The following is a 17,808-nucleotide window of genomic DNA, read 5'->3' on the forward strand; positions in this document are numbered from 1 at the left end:
GAGTACTTTTTGGGCATTGTCCCTTCAGCTTAAATTTCAGGCTCTATCCCTGTTAAGGTAATACTGCCTCAGATTTGTTGGTGTCTGGTTTATAAGTTGTACATTTACAGTAGATTCTTTATTTTTTTGGCATTATTGTTTTTGATTGCGCTGCTGCAGTCATTCCATCGAATAAATTGTACCCTAGCACAAATTTGTTTTTCTCTCTATTTTGAATATTTCAACATCCAACTCCTAATGGACTTACACCACTTTTGGTGTGGCCTTAAATTTATTACGTTTATAATTTGTTCTTTTGTCAAATATGCTTTTGATTTTCGTTTTTGTCTTGCATTAACCCTATTGCAAATTGCATACATTTAATTTTGCCTCATTCATCCCCTGCTTTTCCCCTGGATGCTATGCCTTTATTTGTCCTGCTTATGTTACTGTATGGTGTCACTATATTACTGAATGTTGCACACTTCATTTTGTTATTGTATCCTATGTTTAATAATAGCCTCAGATGAAGAGCCGAGGAAGGCTCGAAACACGTGTTAGGCTGTTGCTTGTACTAAACCTTGGACTTTAAAGGCTGTTCTTTCATACAAATCACTTGCACTCCCGATTTTTATTTTGCTATACTTGGCCCAGTGAAACTGGGACTTGTTTGTGTTGCATTTAACTTAGGAATCTGTTGGCAAATAATATATAGAACATTTTTAGATCCACACAAATATGGGAGAGCTTGTATAGATTTTTAAAGAAAAAAATGTGGTCTTAAAAATCAGATATGTTCCAATTAGAAGTATACACAAAGGTCTAATGAAGAGAAAGGACTTCCCCTCAATGGATTTGTTGACATATGCATAAACTATTTATACATTAAGGATCTAATCGATTGATCTCATACTTATATGTAATTATTCAGTAGAATCTATTAAGAACAAGAACGAGAATGTGAGCATGCAAGGCGAGAAGTATGAACCTGGATGATGCTCTTTGACACGAACGGGGTTAAGATACATATGGGAATCTCTTTTCGAAATTGTCCATCTTGAATTCTTTGATAACAGATCATATCCGTATAACATTCTAGATGGACAAGACGTACATCAAACTTATAATTATCCCAAATCTCTTTTTGAAATTGGCCATCTTAAATTCATTGATAACAGGTCATATCCGTATACCATATCTAGATGGACAACATTTACATAAAACTTATAACTATTCCAAATATTACTCATTGAAAATAGACAGAATAGTTATAAGCAACAATTTTGTACTAAGTTTGGGTGATTTTCGAACCTCTGAAGGCACAGACGTCACAACGTGACATACATAAACAAACGTGACATCAACACGCAATGAGCGTGATGACGCGCTCTTAAATAGCAGCCATTTTCAGGACACTAGTCAAGGTGCGCGGATCAGCAGCAGCTCCGAGATCCAGCGGACGAGAAAACAGGACATAAGCAACTACAGGAAGCTAGGAATAGAGATTAAGATTTCATTTACTAGACCATGGCTAAAATATACTTTACTCTTTACTTGTAATTCTTAGGACACCCACGAGGTCACCACAGATTTATGGATGGCACCATGTCCACTGAATAATTCAAAAACTCCAGCCTGCCTCCAAATGAGGTAAGAGAGGGTGCACAAGCTCTAGCTTGCTATATTTATATATATGTATATATATATATATATATATATATATATATATATATATATATATATATATATCCAGAAAAAGGAGGACAGGCGAGCCGCACTCCCGCGGGCCAAGCACGGGCAAAAACAGGGAAACACAGAGTTATAAATACGGATTTATTTTAATGTTTTCACGCCAAGAAAATTGTACAAAAAAATATTCAGTACAAGAAGCAACCACATAAAAACAAACAGAGGCAAGACGCCAAGGTTCACAACCTGCCGTACAACACATTTCACGCTACACTGAGCGCTTGATATATATATATACCGTGGCCGTGTAGTTATGGTTAAGTTGCTGTTTCCATAGGAAGAGCACTTTTTGGGCAGCTTGTAACTACGCTCCCCCTGTACGAATCCTCACCATACTTTGCAAAGAAAGTATATGGGCCACTCTGAATTCTTTTGCAATGTTTGGTGATGCTTGGTCCAAGGGGTGCAAAGTTATAGGGGGGCGTCCCAAAACGTTTTTTTCCCATAGACTGAATGGGGGAAAAGTTTGCGCACAGCTACAGGCCAAACCGCTGGACGGATTTGCACCAAATTTGAGGCAGTGGCAGGGGCTTGGGCGTGAAAGCGTCCTTTTGCAAATTTTGTGACAATCCATCCAGTAGTTCCCTTAAAAAAAGTTAGTGATATCTATGTCAGCTCCGCGGTCACACTTCCCTGTTCGCTCCGTGGAGAATATTGCAATTGGCTATTCCGTGGCATGCTGCCCGCGACCATGTTGCGCTTTCACCGATTGGTTGTGGCACAGTGTGAAGTGCGTCGTAATCTTTCGATACGTCCGCCATGTTTACTTCATTTTCTGTTGAACAGGAACAGCAGCGCTAACATACCTAAACAAAGAAGGCACCAATGCACTTATAACACTTATGGAACACTGTTTCGAAAGTTGAGCGTTAATGAGACGTGGTAGTAGAAAGTCAAACATTGAAGTATTCTTGGTAGCACTGTCATACGGTACAGTGGGACTTGCTACTCATTGTACGAAATGAACTTACTGCGTCCATTTTACAATCCATAAACAACATTACTGCGGTCAGACTGGTGGGAATCTGAGGCAGCCACCTGCTCCATTTCGTACATACAGCACTTCTGCACATGTACGCCAGTAGCGGTTCCCATAAATAGACGCTGATATGGTGTTGCAAAATGAGAATGTATTTGCATTCGGAGTGAAAGCCACTGTATTTTCTCTTTTCAACACAAGCTCAGTACGGTCGCATATTTGTCGACACCCATAAGGGTCCCTTGTTTTTTAACCTTGAGGTACAGGAAAAGAGTAGAAAGAATGTAGGGAGTCACAGGTTGAAAAACATATCGTTTGATAAGGTTATGCTTCAAAAACTTTTGCACCGACCGTGAGAAATTAGTTCCCGAACAGGCAGTCTTACACATACACTAGTGTGTGACTACAGCGAACGCAATGGAGGCGCTTCACATCATGTAAGTGTATTTTTGCCGTCTATATTCCGAAATGACGTTATGTTTTAGTTTGTAAAAAAAATATATATGTTCCCTAATGTTTTGCAAGTTTTATGTGCTGTTGCAATTGTTTTCCTATTATGGACATTGCACATTGTCACCGTTTGTAGGGTGCCATTACATTTCCCCAAATGAAAATAATATTTAATAAGAAAGGTATCTGTTAGAATTTTTTTGTGCACAGGTTGTGCAGTAATACACGTTTTATTTCCCCTTCCACCGCGCTGCTACTTCCAAAGAAAAATTGTATTATTAATAACAACGTTCCAGCTTTCTGTTCGTTCGATTTATTTTTCAATTATGGACATTGCACATTGTCGCCGTCCCTCGGGTCTCACTACATTTCCTCCTATTGAATTATTTTTTTACTGAAAATGTTATGTAGTACATCTGTGGTTTATCCAAAGGTTGCATATTCATACATCTTTTAATTCACATTTCCTCCTCTTACTTTCTTCCCTATTGTGATTGTCACGGATTACAGATGCCAAGTGACCGGTTCTTTAATCGTCAAATGCAACTGGTTATAACTGGCTGTCTGAGCATCATAATTCACTGGGATGATCATGTGGGTCCTCTGTGTCCCTACGCTGCTGTCGCTATAAGAAGTAACATCCCATCCTTTCTGGTGCTGTAGATCACAGCGGTTGACGTCGTCTTGCACATCAATGTGGGAGGAAAACGACTATTGCGGCGGCAACGCTTACTTTCTGTGTGTGGAAAAAAACGACGTGACCTTTAACATTGTCATTGTCGACCAAAGAGACAAACTTAATACTTCTATGGAAAAGTGAATAGTGCCATCTTTTCGCACAGTTCATTGTGAAAGAAAACTACTTTACTACTTGCATAGGGCGATGCTTTCGCTCACTTTATTGTGAAACAAAACTACTGGACACATTTTTAAATGTTATTGTTTTCTTTACAAATTTACTCTCTGTTTGCACAATGTGGCATGCTACGCTGCAGGTCGTAATGTTTTCTTTTGTAGGTGCTACATCACGGCACGTACGTCCATATGGACGCATTTGTTTAAGTTGCCAAGGAACATTATGGAGAAAGGTACTCCATACCACTTGCATTGGCTACGGGAGGGTCAGGCCCATCTCATATGCATTAGTGCCGTCAGGGCAATTTCTGTCACAGTCAGCCCAATTTCTGTCACACAGATGCCCTATGCACAGAAATGTTTGTACAATAATATATGGTTACACCCTCACAATACACATATCTTCACACCTTTCCACCTGTGTCACTTACAAAATTATGTGTCGAAAGGTGAGTGGTAATGGTGTTGCATCCAGTATTTCTGACGTCATTGCACTTCGCATCACAGAGTTTGTTTGGCATTTTATGTCAACGTAAGTACACTACTCCTTTTCTGTTTTTACGCACATTTTTACAGAATAAAATTAGTACATGTACAACACATGTATGTAAAGGTCATTGACAACGACTGAAAAGGTTTGTGTTGTGCATGTGATAGTCTTTTCATATTTAACGGTACAGCTTCCGTCTCTGAGGGGGAGCCCCTATGTATGGGTAGTGCCCACAATGTCGGGGATTTGGCTACTGGCCTTTACTGCAAGGGAGAAAACACTGCATTGAGGTCGCCATGTCCACCAGGGACTGCCTTTCTGGTAAACGTCTTGCTCATAACCACACATTTAACAAGGAACACAAATGTGGTGCTGCCATAACGGTAACACAGTTTCTTTTTTGCTTTCTGAACCCTGCAATGGAAAGCAAAGAAGGCTTTCTATCCAACGCCCGTCTTCCCTTTGTATGGTGGCCATCTTGAAAAAGGATTTGTTTTCTTCAGCCGGGAAGGCCAGAGGCGTTGCGGTTGAAGACAAAAAATACTCTTTCTTGGTACTACGAATTGCTGCTGTAAAATGTCGATTGCCAATGGCAATCATCCCCCACTCTTTGGGGAGGAATGGGGGTGAATGATCCAGAAATGTCGGTATGCACTCTTGCTTATATTGTGTTGCACACTTGCATTGTGGAGTTCTGCGGCAGACATTTTGCAGTTAGAAGTTCTTACAATAGTACCCAATGTACTTTCGCACTATCAATCAGTTACACATGTCATTGTGAAGTGTGTATGACTGTTCGAACTCGCCTCCATGCTATACGTCAGCATATGATAATGTGGAATTCTTCGAAAAGTGGGCAGTTACTTCAAATGTTCCTTTGCAGTTGTATGCTTATGTGTTACTATTAGAACCCTGATAAATGTAGTTGAACATTTTTATTAAAGTAATGTTATGATGCATTTATACTAAAAAAAAATGTTCACCCTCCCCATTGTGGTTCAAATTAAAAATGAAACACCCCTGAAATTCGGCAGTTATGGCAGACAGAGCCCCCTTACTTGCCCTCGCCACTGTGCACTGCTAACACTAACACCCAGAACATGAAAGCTGTCCTCTGAAATGTCCCTGATGACATCACTGGCAACATCACATGTTTAGCCTTTTTGTTTTCGTTGCCTGCCATATATATATATATATATATATATATATATATATATATATATATATATATATATATATATATATATATATATATATATGTACATTCAGTAAAAAAACTTTGTTAAAGGGATGTTATACTTCACAGTGAAACCAAAAAACACTGCACATGCCCGGACCACTGTGCACTGCTAACACTAACACCCAGGACAAGAAAGATGACATCACAAATGTCATTGATGACATCACTGATGACATCACATGTGTATTTAATTTTCAGACAAAGGGTTGAGAATGTAAGTTTGGTAAAAAAAAAGTATCAGGGAATATCGGGACATGTGTAATAAACTTCATACTTCAGCACGCAATTTGAATCACAATGGAGAGGACGAACATTTTTTTTAGTGAAGTGCACAGGTTTTTCGTAGGGCAACTTAACCATTACGCCCCCTCAACAAAGTTTTTTTGTAGTGTGTATATATGTGGACAAACCGGAGCGCTTAACACGCTCTGGAACAAAGAAATGAATCCATCCACTACTGAACTACCAGACATGTCTATAGTCAACCTCTCAACCCATGAGCTGACCCCGGCTGAAAAGCAGGTTTTAAAACTGGGACTGAACTTCTGTCCCACATCTGTCTACGACTATGCAGAAACCCGCATAGACTTTGATAAATTCATGCGGAAAATCAGATTAAAAAAATTCTTTGCCATGTTTCTGCCTAAACCAAAACCCAAAGCCTGTTATCCAGGACGTACAGATATCTCCATTCAGGACACTCTTAGTCTACGTATCCTTGAAGATTTGGAATTTGAAAATGCAGACTATGTGAACAATACAGACCAAGAACTTGAACTAACAAATGCAGATACCAGTTGGCCAGGTAAAACAGCATTAAAAATGAAATCTAAATTTAACCCCATGTTCAATCCGGGAGGCCATGTTGAGGCCTTCCAGGACCTGGTAATCAACGATCTTAAAAAGATCCGGAAGAAACTACAGCCTAAGAGAACAAACCTAACCCCAGCACAACAACGCACATTGAAACAACTTGGTGCAATGACGGAGTATATAATCAAACCATCAGATAAGGGGACTAACATAGTCATGATGAATCAGAATGACTATATTAAGGAGGCCCATAGACAATTAATGGATAAAAATTGCTACGCTAAATTACAAGGTGATCCTTCCCAAGCCATGAGTGTGTTACTGTCCAATCTTTTACAGACTTGGAAGGAGAGAGACCTGTTAGACGAAGACATTTGTACATTTCTACCACCCAAATTTCCCACTATTCCAACAATTTATTTTCTGCCTAAAGTTCACAAGAGCTTGACCAGACCCCCAGGCAGACCAATTGTTACACTATGTGGGGCATTGTTGGAAAACCTATCACTGTTTGTGGATGAAACATTGATTACTTTTGTTACTACTCTGCCCTCTTATTTAAGGGATACAAAAGATTTCTTGAGTACAATAGAAGGCATCCCATGGGAAACGTCTTATTTGCTGACAACACTAGATGTGGTCTCCCTCTATACATCAATCCGACACTCTGATGGTCTTAAAGCATGCGAGTATTTTTTGCATACCAGATCCATGAATTATATGCAACATGGCATCATGATAATAGAGATGATTAAATTCTGCTTAACCAACAACTGTTCTCTGTTTGATAAGGAGTTGTTTATTCAGCTTCAAGGCACCGCCATGGGCACCACGTTTGCTCCCTCGCATGCAAATTTGACAATGGGCTGGTGGGAGAAGTTTGTTGTCTGGCATCCGAGCAACATTCAACATACAGACAAAATAATACTGTGGCTACGTTACATTGATGATCTGTTTGTGATCTGGGATGGCAGCGATCAGGAATGGCTAGACTTTGTGAGGATATTAAATATTAACGAGCTCAATCTTCAATTCACAGAAAGCCATAGCAAGACGGACATAGTGTTCTTGGATATCGCAGTTTCAGTGGCCAATGGCGAACTTATTAGCAGCCTATATAGAAAGCCAACCAGCTCAAACATTCCATTACATGCAAAGAGCAGCCATCCCACAGCCTTAAAATGGAGCATTCCGTATGGGGAATTTATACGCATACGTATAAATATACGTAAATATACGTAATATCAACATCTTTGACAGCGAATGTGCCCTGATGGCTCAGAGATTCAAAAATCGAGGCTATCCAATCAAAGTACTGGAAAGAGCATTTTTAAAAGCTAGGGACATGGAACGTTCCCTACTACTGGTTTCTAATGCTGTACAAACGAAGATCACGGACAATACAGACACACGTTTGATTCTGACTTTTGGTAACAGGGCCCAAAATATTCGCCAAGTAATACAAAAACATTGGCATGTTTTAAAACTAGATGAACATCTTGGCGAGTTACTGGCACCTAAAGTTAACATCACATTCCGTAGATCGCCTTCATTCAAAGATACTCTTGTACCAAGCTTCATGAGTCCTCTAGTTAACCAATCAGGAGCCAGTTGGATGAACATCAAGAGACCGGGCTTCCAAAAATGTTCTAAATGTAAAGCATGTACCTATGCTGTTAACATCAGTTGTTATTTACATCCCATTTTAGGAGAGAACATCAAGATTGTGTCTAGAATTACTTGTGAAACTGAATATGTGGTATATGTGTTGAACTGCCCATGCAACAAGTGGTATGTCGGTAGCACCAAAGGACAACTTAAATTAAGGGTGCTACAGCACATCAGGGCAATCAAGAATGCCGATCCGACTTATCCTATGGCCCTTCATTTTAAGAATCAATATGGAGGCAAATTAGAGGGTTTTACCTTCTTTGGTATACATATTATCACCAAACCACTTAGAGGAGGTAATCGTGATTTAACATTACGACAGTTAGAAACCAGATGTATTTTAGACCTAGAGACAAAAAAACCAAGGGGTCACAACCTTGATGAGGAACTATATACCTTCCTGGGTACATGAGGATCTAGTAGATATTGTCTCATATTCGCTCTGACCAGGTCGTATATGTCTCATAGGCTTGCTTTCCACTTTCCTAGTTAAGACTAGGGTATACAAATAATACGTGCCATGCCCTGAGCAATGAAATGCACAATGTGTCTCTGATTATCACATATTTATCATTTTCACACTTCTTAAATCTTTGTGATGACAATGGTGTTATTACATGTATATTTTTAGAATAACGGTCTGGGGTTCTGTTCTCACAGTTCTGGTGTAGTTTTTAAACTATTGTTTTTTAAAATATAACTGTATAGGTTTTGATACTTATCTTAAGTGGCTCTTACAACACAGAGACCTTTGGACTGGGTTTTACCTGCTTTATTGCGTTAAATCGGTGACAATTCTATATGAACTGAATACCAAAAGTTTTTTTACACTGCATTTGGAATACGTCCCTTGTTCTAAACATTATGATGCATGTATATGGGTTAATTTTTTATTAACATGACTTATAGGTCATTTTATGAATTTGGATGTTTTATGCACTCAGCACTTTACAACCAAGCAATATTTGCACGCACATTGCACTTTATAAAAGGTAAACTTTTTCCGTATTAGTTTTCCTATAAAAAACAAAGCAGTAGCCCATGTATTTACCTCTGACTCTGTGAGAAATATAAATTAATAGAGATATTCTTTACTTTATATAAATAGGATACTAAAATCCATATACTAAATTACTTACTACAGAGCCCTTTATTCATAGGAGAGGTACATACATGGACGGAGAGCACTATGCACTTTATTCAATCGCTGCAATGTAAATACATATTTTTGCTGCTAAAATGCTATTTGCACACAAATCCAAATTCTTTACTTATTTTTTGCATCTTTGCACAAACCCCAACAAATAGGTATTATTGCCTACATGCATTCCGTTCAAGTATCATCCAAGCCTGCTGTATGTTATACGTAATCACAGCATTTAACAATCAGGTATCATACATATAGTGAAGCACATCCATGTTTGAGCAGGTTAAAGGCATATGAGCCGATCTGCACTCTGTAAAGGCTACTACTGCCTTGATTGTCACTAGGCAGCCAGGAGCAATATTTCATTACTTCCTCTTTGTATGCAATGTCAATGTATTATGGATACACAAAGAAACGGAATTTGAGAAACAAATGGTTTCTTTGTGTAACTGCTTTATTTTAAGTGGCATTATTCTTTGCCCTTTTCGGCATGGATTTTGGAATTATGAACGTATTTTAAATCATGTTAATACTGTCATCCATGTCGTATATGTTAGAGGAAGTTGTCTGTATTCTTCTATGAGTAATATATACCATCCAATTGTTCCAAGATGGCTGCCTTGCAAAACATGTTGAATTAGTGGCTTCTAGCAGGTAGACACTCTCTATGCGTAATCAGAGAGTTGTTTGGGGATAAATTGCACTCCATTATCTGTGTTGTTTGTAAACCTACGTGATCAAGCAGTCTGTGTACCGAGAAACGTGTCGTTCTTTTTTTTGGTTCCCTTTCCTGATGCATTTATATTAATAAAGAAAACGTGCTGCCAGGAAATACTGAGGTGTTTTTTCCACTTACTTGCCGCAAGGATATTTTTCTCCTGTTGCAGCTGCTCTCTGGAGTGCATTCCACTCGCTGCCTTTCCTTTTGAAAAGCTTCATTTCATATATATATATATATATATATATATTTTTTTTTTTATTTTTTTTTATTTTTTATTTTTACAATGCAAAAATATGACATAGTTTCAACCAATATATTCATAGGAAGAATATGACCATTTGGAAACAACTGAAGTCATAGACTCACTCCCGATAGAATCAAGAGGAATTGGTGACACCAGAGGTTCATAACCAAGGGAGGCATTTGAACTATCCGAGACCAGGGCAGTTGTGCTAGTTACACCAGAATAAGCACTATTGGATCAATCTATGAGAGGTATTCTCCATTCTTTTTTTTAACTCCCCTCTTTTTAAATGTTAACAATCTTTCAAGACATAGCCTATCACTCCTTTTTTTAAGTATCCACTGTATACTATCTCTCCAACAGGTTGGCACAGAACGTATGGGAACACACCGCTAAAAGCATTTATCAGGGATCAACAATTTAATCTTCATTGAAATTTGAATATTTGGAGCATCATTCAGGTGATTACCTCAGAATCCCATATGGCAGATACGTTGATTTTTTGAAATTTACAAGAGTATATTATTGAAAAGATCATCTTTCAAATTGATTGTAGATCATTGAGAAGCACAAGCAGAAATAATCAGCTCCTGAAGAAGGGAAATATTCCCGAAACGCGTCGAGCAGAATAAGCCAATATCACAAAAATATGAGAAATCTATTATGGGCTAAGCAATGAGGATAATTGTATGTAGCTTATGACATGTTTTCAAACAAAGTTGACAACGCAGAAATATTTTCTTTTGATTAATTATTGTATTTACACTGACATTGACGAAAATGTGTTTTCTTTGGATAAACATAAAAAACTAATAGTGCAAAAGTAAGGAGATAGAGTTTCTTCTAAATTTCTATTTAAAATGTTAAACTTTTGGTTGTTTTTTCAACACACATAGGGTGTGCGAGGGACGGTAGTGTTCCACAAGACTGTGGACATCTGCTGTTGTTTACTGTTGTACACCTCCTAGTGTCAGGGTTGGTTTTTCTCCCTTGCACCCCACTAATGTTCCTAAAAACCTTAAGGATTAAATACTGTTACCATAAAAGGTGTGCACCCAGCCACAAGGGTATTCTTTCTGATGGCAATCTTTGGCAATGGTTCAAGAAGCCGCAGAGGCAATGCAATCCTTGGTGGTGTTGTAAGTACCTGGGCTGAGGATGGCAATGATTGACAATGGGACATGTTCCTAGGAATTTGATGACAATCTTAGGCAATGCCCAAATACCTGAACAGGTTATGGCTTTGCATGGCAATGGTGCATGCACCTGGACAGTTGCTCGCAATATGTGGCACTGGGGAAATGTACCTGGGCAGCTGATTCTTAGAAAAAGGCCAAGTACCTGAACAGTTGATGGACATTTCTGGCAATGTGGCAAATATCTGGGGATTTCAGGGAAATATATAGGCAACTGCTGGCAATTATTTCATATGGGCATGTATCTAGGTCATTTGATATAAATCCCTAGCCCTGGGGCCGAGACACTATAAAATGAAGAGCATACATTAGCAACTTGGCCAATCCCTGAAGAATTGATTCCATTCCTTAGCAATAAGGCAAGTATTTGGGGATTTGGGGGCACTCTTTGGCAATGGGGAACATAAAGTACCTCAGAAGTTGATAACAGTTCAAGTACAAGGCAACATGGCAAGTACCAATGGAGTTGATTGCAATACTTGGAAAAGCAGAAACCATTAGATATTGGGGAAGTACTTGGGTAGTGGTTGGCAGTCTTTGGCTATGAGACATGTTCCTAGGCAGCTAATTACATTATTTGGTGATGATCCAACTAGCTATACAGTTGATAGCAGTCATTGGCAATGGGGAAAGTACATGGGGCATTTGAAGTCCATACTTGACAATGGAGCAAATAATGTACTTTGGGAGTGTATGACCATCCGTGGCAGTAGGGAAAGTATCTAGTCATTTGATGGCATCAGTGCTGGGAAAATCATGGTCAATAAGGGAAGTACCTCAGCAGTGGTGGTCAGTTCCTAGGCAGTTGATGTAATTGGTAAATGGGCAGGAGTTGGAAGTTCCAAGGAAATTGATGAAAGTCCTCAGTAATGATGCACAGTTTTAGACAGCTGATAGTAATTCTTGGTAATGGGACATGTACCTGTGAGTTGGCAATCCATGTCAATCAGGTAGGCTCCTTGGCAAAGTTTTGCAAGGTGGAAGTACCCATGACTACCAGGGTATTTTATGGCAACCATTGACTATGTGAAAGTACATGAAGAAATTATGGCAATCCTTGGTAATTCGTAAATTGCCTATTCTTGGAAATGGGTTATGTACCTGGGCAGTTGACAGCAATAGGTAGGTACCTGAGCAATTCACGGCACAACTTGCAAATGGACAAAATACCTAGGCACCTCAAGGCAATGAGTAAAGTATGCAGGTTTTTCACAGCAATATTAGCAGTGAGGCAAGGACCTGGGAAGTTGATCATAATAATCATTTTAATAACAACATTACCATTTATATAGCACTGTCCATAAAATGAATTGCATCTCATTTCTAAATTTATTGGCAATACTTTCACTTGGTCAACTATCTGCCACATTGTTGCCAATCATTGCTAATTTAGCAAGTCCCTGAACATCTGAGGTTAATCTTTAGTAATGAGGCAAGTACCTGGGCAGTGAATAGCAACCCTTGGCAATAGGGCATATATTTAGGCAGCTGATGACAATCTTTTACAATGAAACAGGTACCATGGCAATTGCTGGCAATGCATGGCAATAGAGCAAGTACATGGGAATGAAATGTCATATCTTGGAAATTGGAAAAGTACCTGGGCAGTTCCTGACAATTATTGGCAATGGTTTGTGTACCTTGGCATTTAATGCCAATCCTTGGCAATATGACCATTATATTGGCAATGGCTGGCTATCCATGGCAATGGGCCACGTGTCTGGGCAGTTGATTACAATGGGGCATGTACCTGATCACTTCATGGCAAAATATGGCAATTGGGAAAATACCTGGGCTGTTGTTGGCAGTCATTGAGAATGGGGCACGTACATGGGCATTTCATAGTAATATCTTGGAATGGGGCAAAAACCTGGAGAGTTGGTGGCCAACCTCCACATTTGAGTGAGTATTTAGCTTTATGACACCAATCATTGTCAATGGGGCACGTCCTTGGACATTTGATGGAATTGTTCAGCAGTGAGGCAAGGGCATGGACCAGTGCTAGCAATCTTTGTCAGTTGGGTAGGTACCAGGGCATTTGATGAAAATCTTTGACAATAGGGCACATATGTAGGAATTTGATGGCAATCCTTAACAATGGGGCAATACTCAGCAACAAGGCAAGTAGCATGGAAGTTGATAATACTGTTCCTCAAAGAGGCAGGTGCCTGGGTAGCTCGTGGCAGCCTTTAGCAAAGAAGAAAAGTTGGGCAGTTCATGGCAATCTTTGGCAATTGGTCAGGTTCAGGGGTAGTTGATGGCAACCCTTTGTTTTTTTTTTGTTTTTTTTTAATTTGTTTAGTTGCAGTGCAATTTTTCAAATATTTAATACAACATACATCTAGTCAAACTTCCATATATTACATACAAAATAATACATAGAAAAGTAAACACTCTTCTTAGGATACAGAACCAACGAATCAATAAAACTATATAAAACTCGACCAGAACTAATCCATACTTATTTTGCTACAATAACATAAAATCACATAACAGCATAAAAACATAAAGACCAGGAGACATGCAGAACAGAGACTCTATAGTATTTAGACTTATGCATAAATACAGTCACCACTAATCACTACCATTGGACTCTGCACTTAATGCCTTTTGCATTTCTTTCACTCGTGGTTATATCATTTGTAGAAATTGAACTAGCGCTATCTGTACCCTGACCGTGTATTTGAAAACAACATTTGCCATATTTGATCACTCTCCATCTCGGAGTGAATTGAAAACACATTATCAAAACATGTTGCTCTTACTCAATTTAGAGCACTACACTCCACCAACAGATGTTGTAATGTTTCACTTTGTTGCAATAATAGACAATATCTACAAAAGTTTAGTTCAATTGGCAACAGTTTCCTTTTACAAAGAACCTCGAGCGAGTGCTGAACCTTAAATAGTCTGAAGGACATTTCACGAAATAGGACGCCATCATTCCATGACGCTTCATTCCAAAGTTCTAGATGTTAAAGTCTTTATATTGGATGCACCTTGTTATATTCCTGGCCCAATCTGCTTGAAAGATTTTAACTTTGGCACGAGCAGGATTCGATAGCAACAATTCTAAGGACACATCTGCCTCAACCAAGTTATCCATCACATGATTCCGCCATGTCCTAGGGAATACATTTCCAGATTTAAGCAGGTTATAACCTATTACCTCTAGGATGCTTCCACTCTTTAATCCCAACAGACATTTGCAGAAAAATGCGAGTAATTGGCAACACCTTCATTTTGTAAAATATGAACAGTGAGCAAGGGGTCCACGTATGGATTGCCCTTTTAACTTAAGGTGAGACCCAAAGTAAATTTATGCAAAACAAGGGGGAGGGTCTCACCCTAAGTTAAAAGGTCAATCCAGACGTGGACCCCTTGCTCACTGTTCTTAGAGAGGCGCAGCTTCACCTCACTGATGATGCCCAAAAAGGCTGAAACACGTGTATGGGGTTGCTGTGGTACTCTTGTTCAGAGGAGAATTGCCTAGTATTTCGGTGCTGGACTGCCCCTGGGCAGGACAAAGACTGACATGCAGGGAAATGTCTTCTCTGTGAAAGGGACAGTGAGCTAAAGACTTGGTAGAGTCTCTCCCAGGGGTTACTCACCCAAGAACAGGTCATTGGGCTGTGTTCGTGCTGGTAGAGAGATTCCCAGACGCCCCTCTTGTTTTGCATAATTCAGGGTGTTTTTTAAGGGTATGGTTGGAGAGCCCGTCAGGACCCATAGCCTTTGAGTTGCTAGCCGTATTAATGAGGAATAGGATGTCCGACAGCTCGGATTTCAGATGAAAAGCCAACGGAAACCTCGCTTGCTCCGGTGTCTCACTTGGCTTAATTGGGGCATACAAATGAGTGAAGTGAGCCACCCAAGCATGAGTTTGAACTGCACTTGCCTGCAAGACGACTTGTGGCGCTACAACAGAATAATTGATTGGCGACCACATTTTTGCAATGTTTTTACTAGCTAACATTTTTAACATGTTGGCACCGTCTTCTTGATACAGTGCTGCGCGGTTACCTCTTGTCCAATTTCTATAGGTAGTTCTTAGCCTAATGGCTAAGTGTTTTCTCAGATGCACAGGTTCTTCTTTGCACAAGTCTCAGGTTCACGCGAAGCACCGTTTTCCTTTCATTAACCACCCTATCATATGAATGAAGATGCTGGATTGTTCGATGTGTTTTACTATTATATATATAGTATGCCATAATCCGGCAATCCTAATCTTAACAGTCGTTCAAATTGGGTTACTTCATTCTCCGACCATCAGAGTCTATTCCCCCCAGCATTCACCTCACAAGAACCTTTCATAGACACTTGGTCCGATCGCCCCGGCGCTGCACCAGTGACCCATTTTGCCATAAGTATATTATGGTTGCTTACATCAGATTTGGACACACTGAAATTCGTCACTGCAGGCCACAAAACCTCATTCACGTATATATAATCTATGATTGAATTACTTTCGCCTTTATGCCATGTCGAGCCGGGGGGATGTCTGATTCAAAAGCCACATTAAGAATGAAGAAGCCTCTGGCCTTCACTAATGAGTACCATCTTCTGAATCTTGCTTGATTTCGGTTGCCTAATTCACTCAAGCAGTTTAAATTCAGATCACCCGCCACCACCAAGGCTCTTACATTTTGGGCTACCGATACCAGGTCTAATATTGAATTTAGATCATGGAAAAAATTATCGTCAGACATGGCAATCGGGTTCCAGTAAACATTCAAAATTGCGTAACCTTGATCACCCGCCATAATTTTAACCAACAACATATATTTGTTTGGCATGGCCCACAGCTCAGATGTCAAACCTCTACCCATTTTTACTGCTGTCAGGATCCCTGAGATTGGGCGGCCTGCCACAGGTTTAAGGGCAGGATTTAAGTGCAATTCATGATTTTCCCAGATGGGGACCTTGGTGAGCCATGTCTCTTGGAGGAGCACTATGTCACATCCACTCAACTCACTATGATCGTTATTTATGAGATGTCTAAATCCCCTAGTATTCCAACTTGCAAGAGATACATGGTTCACCCTCTACCCCACCTCACATTAGTTCTGAGGACTCGAACAGCTAAACCTCCCATAGGCCTTCGTGGGTTATGATTTCATATCTCTCTTACTTTCCACGAAACGGCCTTCTGCATACTTACTTGATGACCTGATGTATTAGGTAGTAAGTTAAGGCCTGACTCAGTAGACAGAACGAATCCCAGGCTATAAAGTTCTTCCTTTGCCTGCCAGATTACATTTTGAACTACTCGAGATTTGAGCCAAAGTCTTACAGAATTTAGCTGGCCTTTCACTTTGAATTCAACTAGTGCCATGTCGGAAGACACAATGGGCCTCATTACGAGTCCGGCGGTAACCTGCTGGTTTTTCCGGCTCGATTACTGCCGGACTCGTATTACCATTCTGCCTCCGTGATTCCCAGAATTACCGGGGCATTACAACCCCAGTGACCCGGGAATTCCAGAGGCGGAATTTGGTAAATCCCCATTCCCATTGAGTCCTGTAGGACTCAATGGGAATGGGGAAGTGGAAACACTGTCACCATCTCGTGATGGTGCCGGTGTTTCCACGTCCGCCTGCAGGCGGGCGGTGTTAAACCCGCCAGGTCAGACCTGGCGGGAACGCCACCTCCCGCCTGCAGGACTCGAGATCGGGCGGTCCGGAACTAACAGTGGCGGCGGGTTTACCGCCACTGTTATTTCCGCACCGCCCGACCCGTAATGAGGCCCAATATCTTCTAATTGCGGAATTTCAGAAAAAATAGCCATCACTGCACATGTATTTAGGTCATATTGGGTGGATGGCAATTGTTTACAAGCCAGGACTAATGAGTACTCTGCAAGCAGGCACCTAGATTGTGGCCTACGGGTTCTAGCCCCACCATGTGATGTATTGTCAGGCAGGGCTAGTGCAGATCTTTGCTGATTATGTCCTTGCATCTTATTCAGTGCACTCTCAATTAAAGACATAATAGCCCCAGACATCTGCGACAGATCCCCATTGTTTTCTTTTTGCATAGGGTACTCTTGCGTTTGATTGGGGACCCCAGGGACCAAAGGCTGGGACTGGGCAAGATTTGTCTTAGGCTCCACCACCACTTCCCGTCTAGGGTCTATTATGCCTGGCATGTTAATTCTCGCTTCCAAAACCACCCCAGGGTTCTCCTTCTGGTTTCCACTTCTAGGCAATTGTGGGGTGTTTACTCCGGCCCTTGGACTCCTTTGCGTCGGGGGGATTAATATAGCTGGACTAAC

The sequence above is a fragment of the Ambystoma mexicanum genome, chromosome 4p (assembly GCF_040938575.1).
Source record: "Ambystoma mexicanum isolate Mex_15411 chromosome 4p, UKY_AmexF1_1, whole genome shotgun sequence".
Lineage (NCBI taxonomy): Eukaryota > Metazoa > Chordata > Amphibia > Caudata > Ambystomatidae > Ambystoma > Ambystoma mexicanum.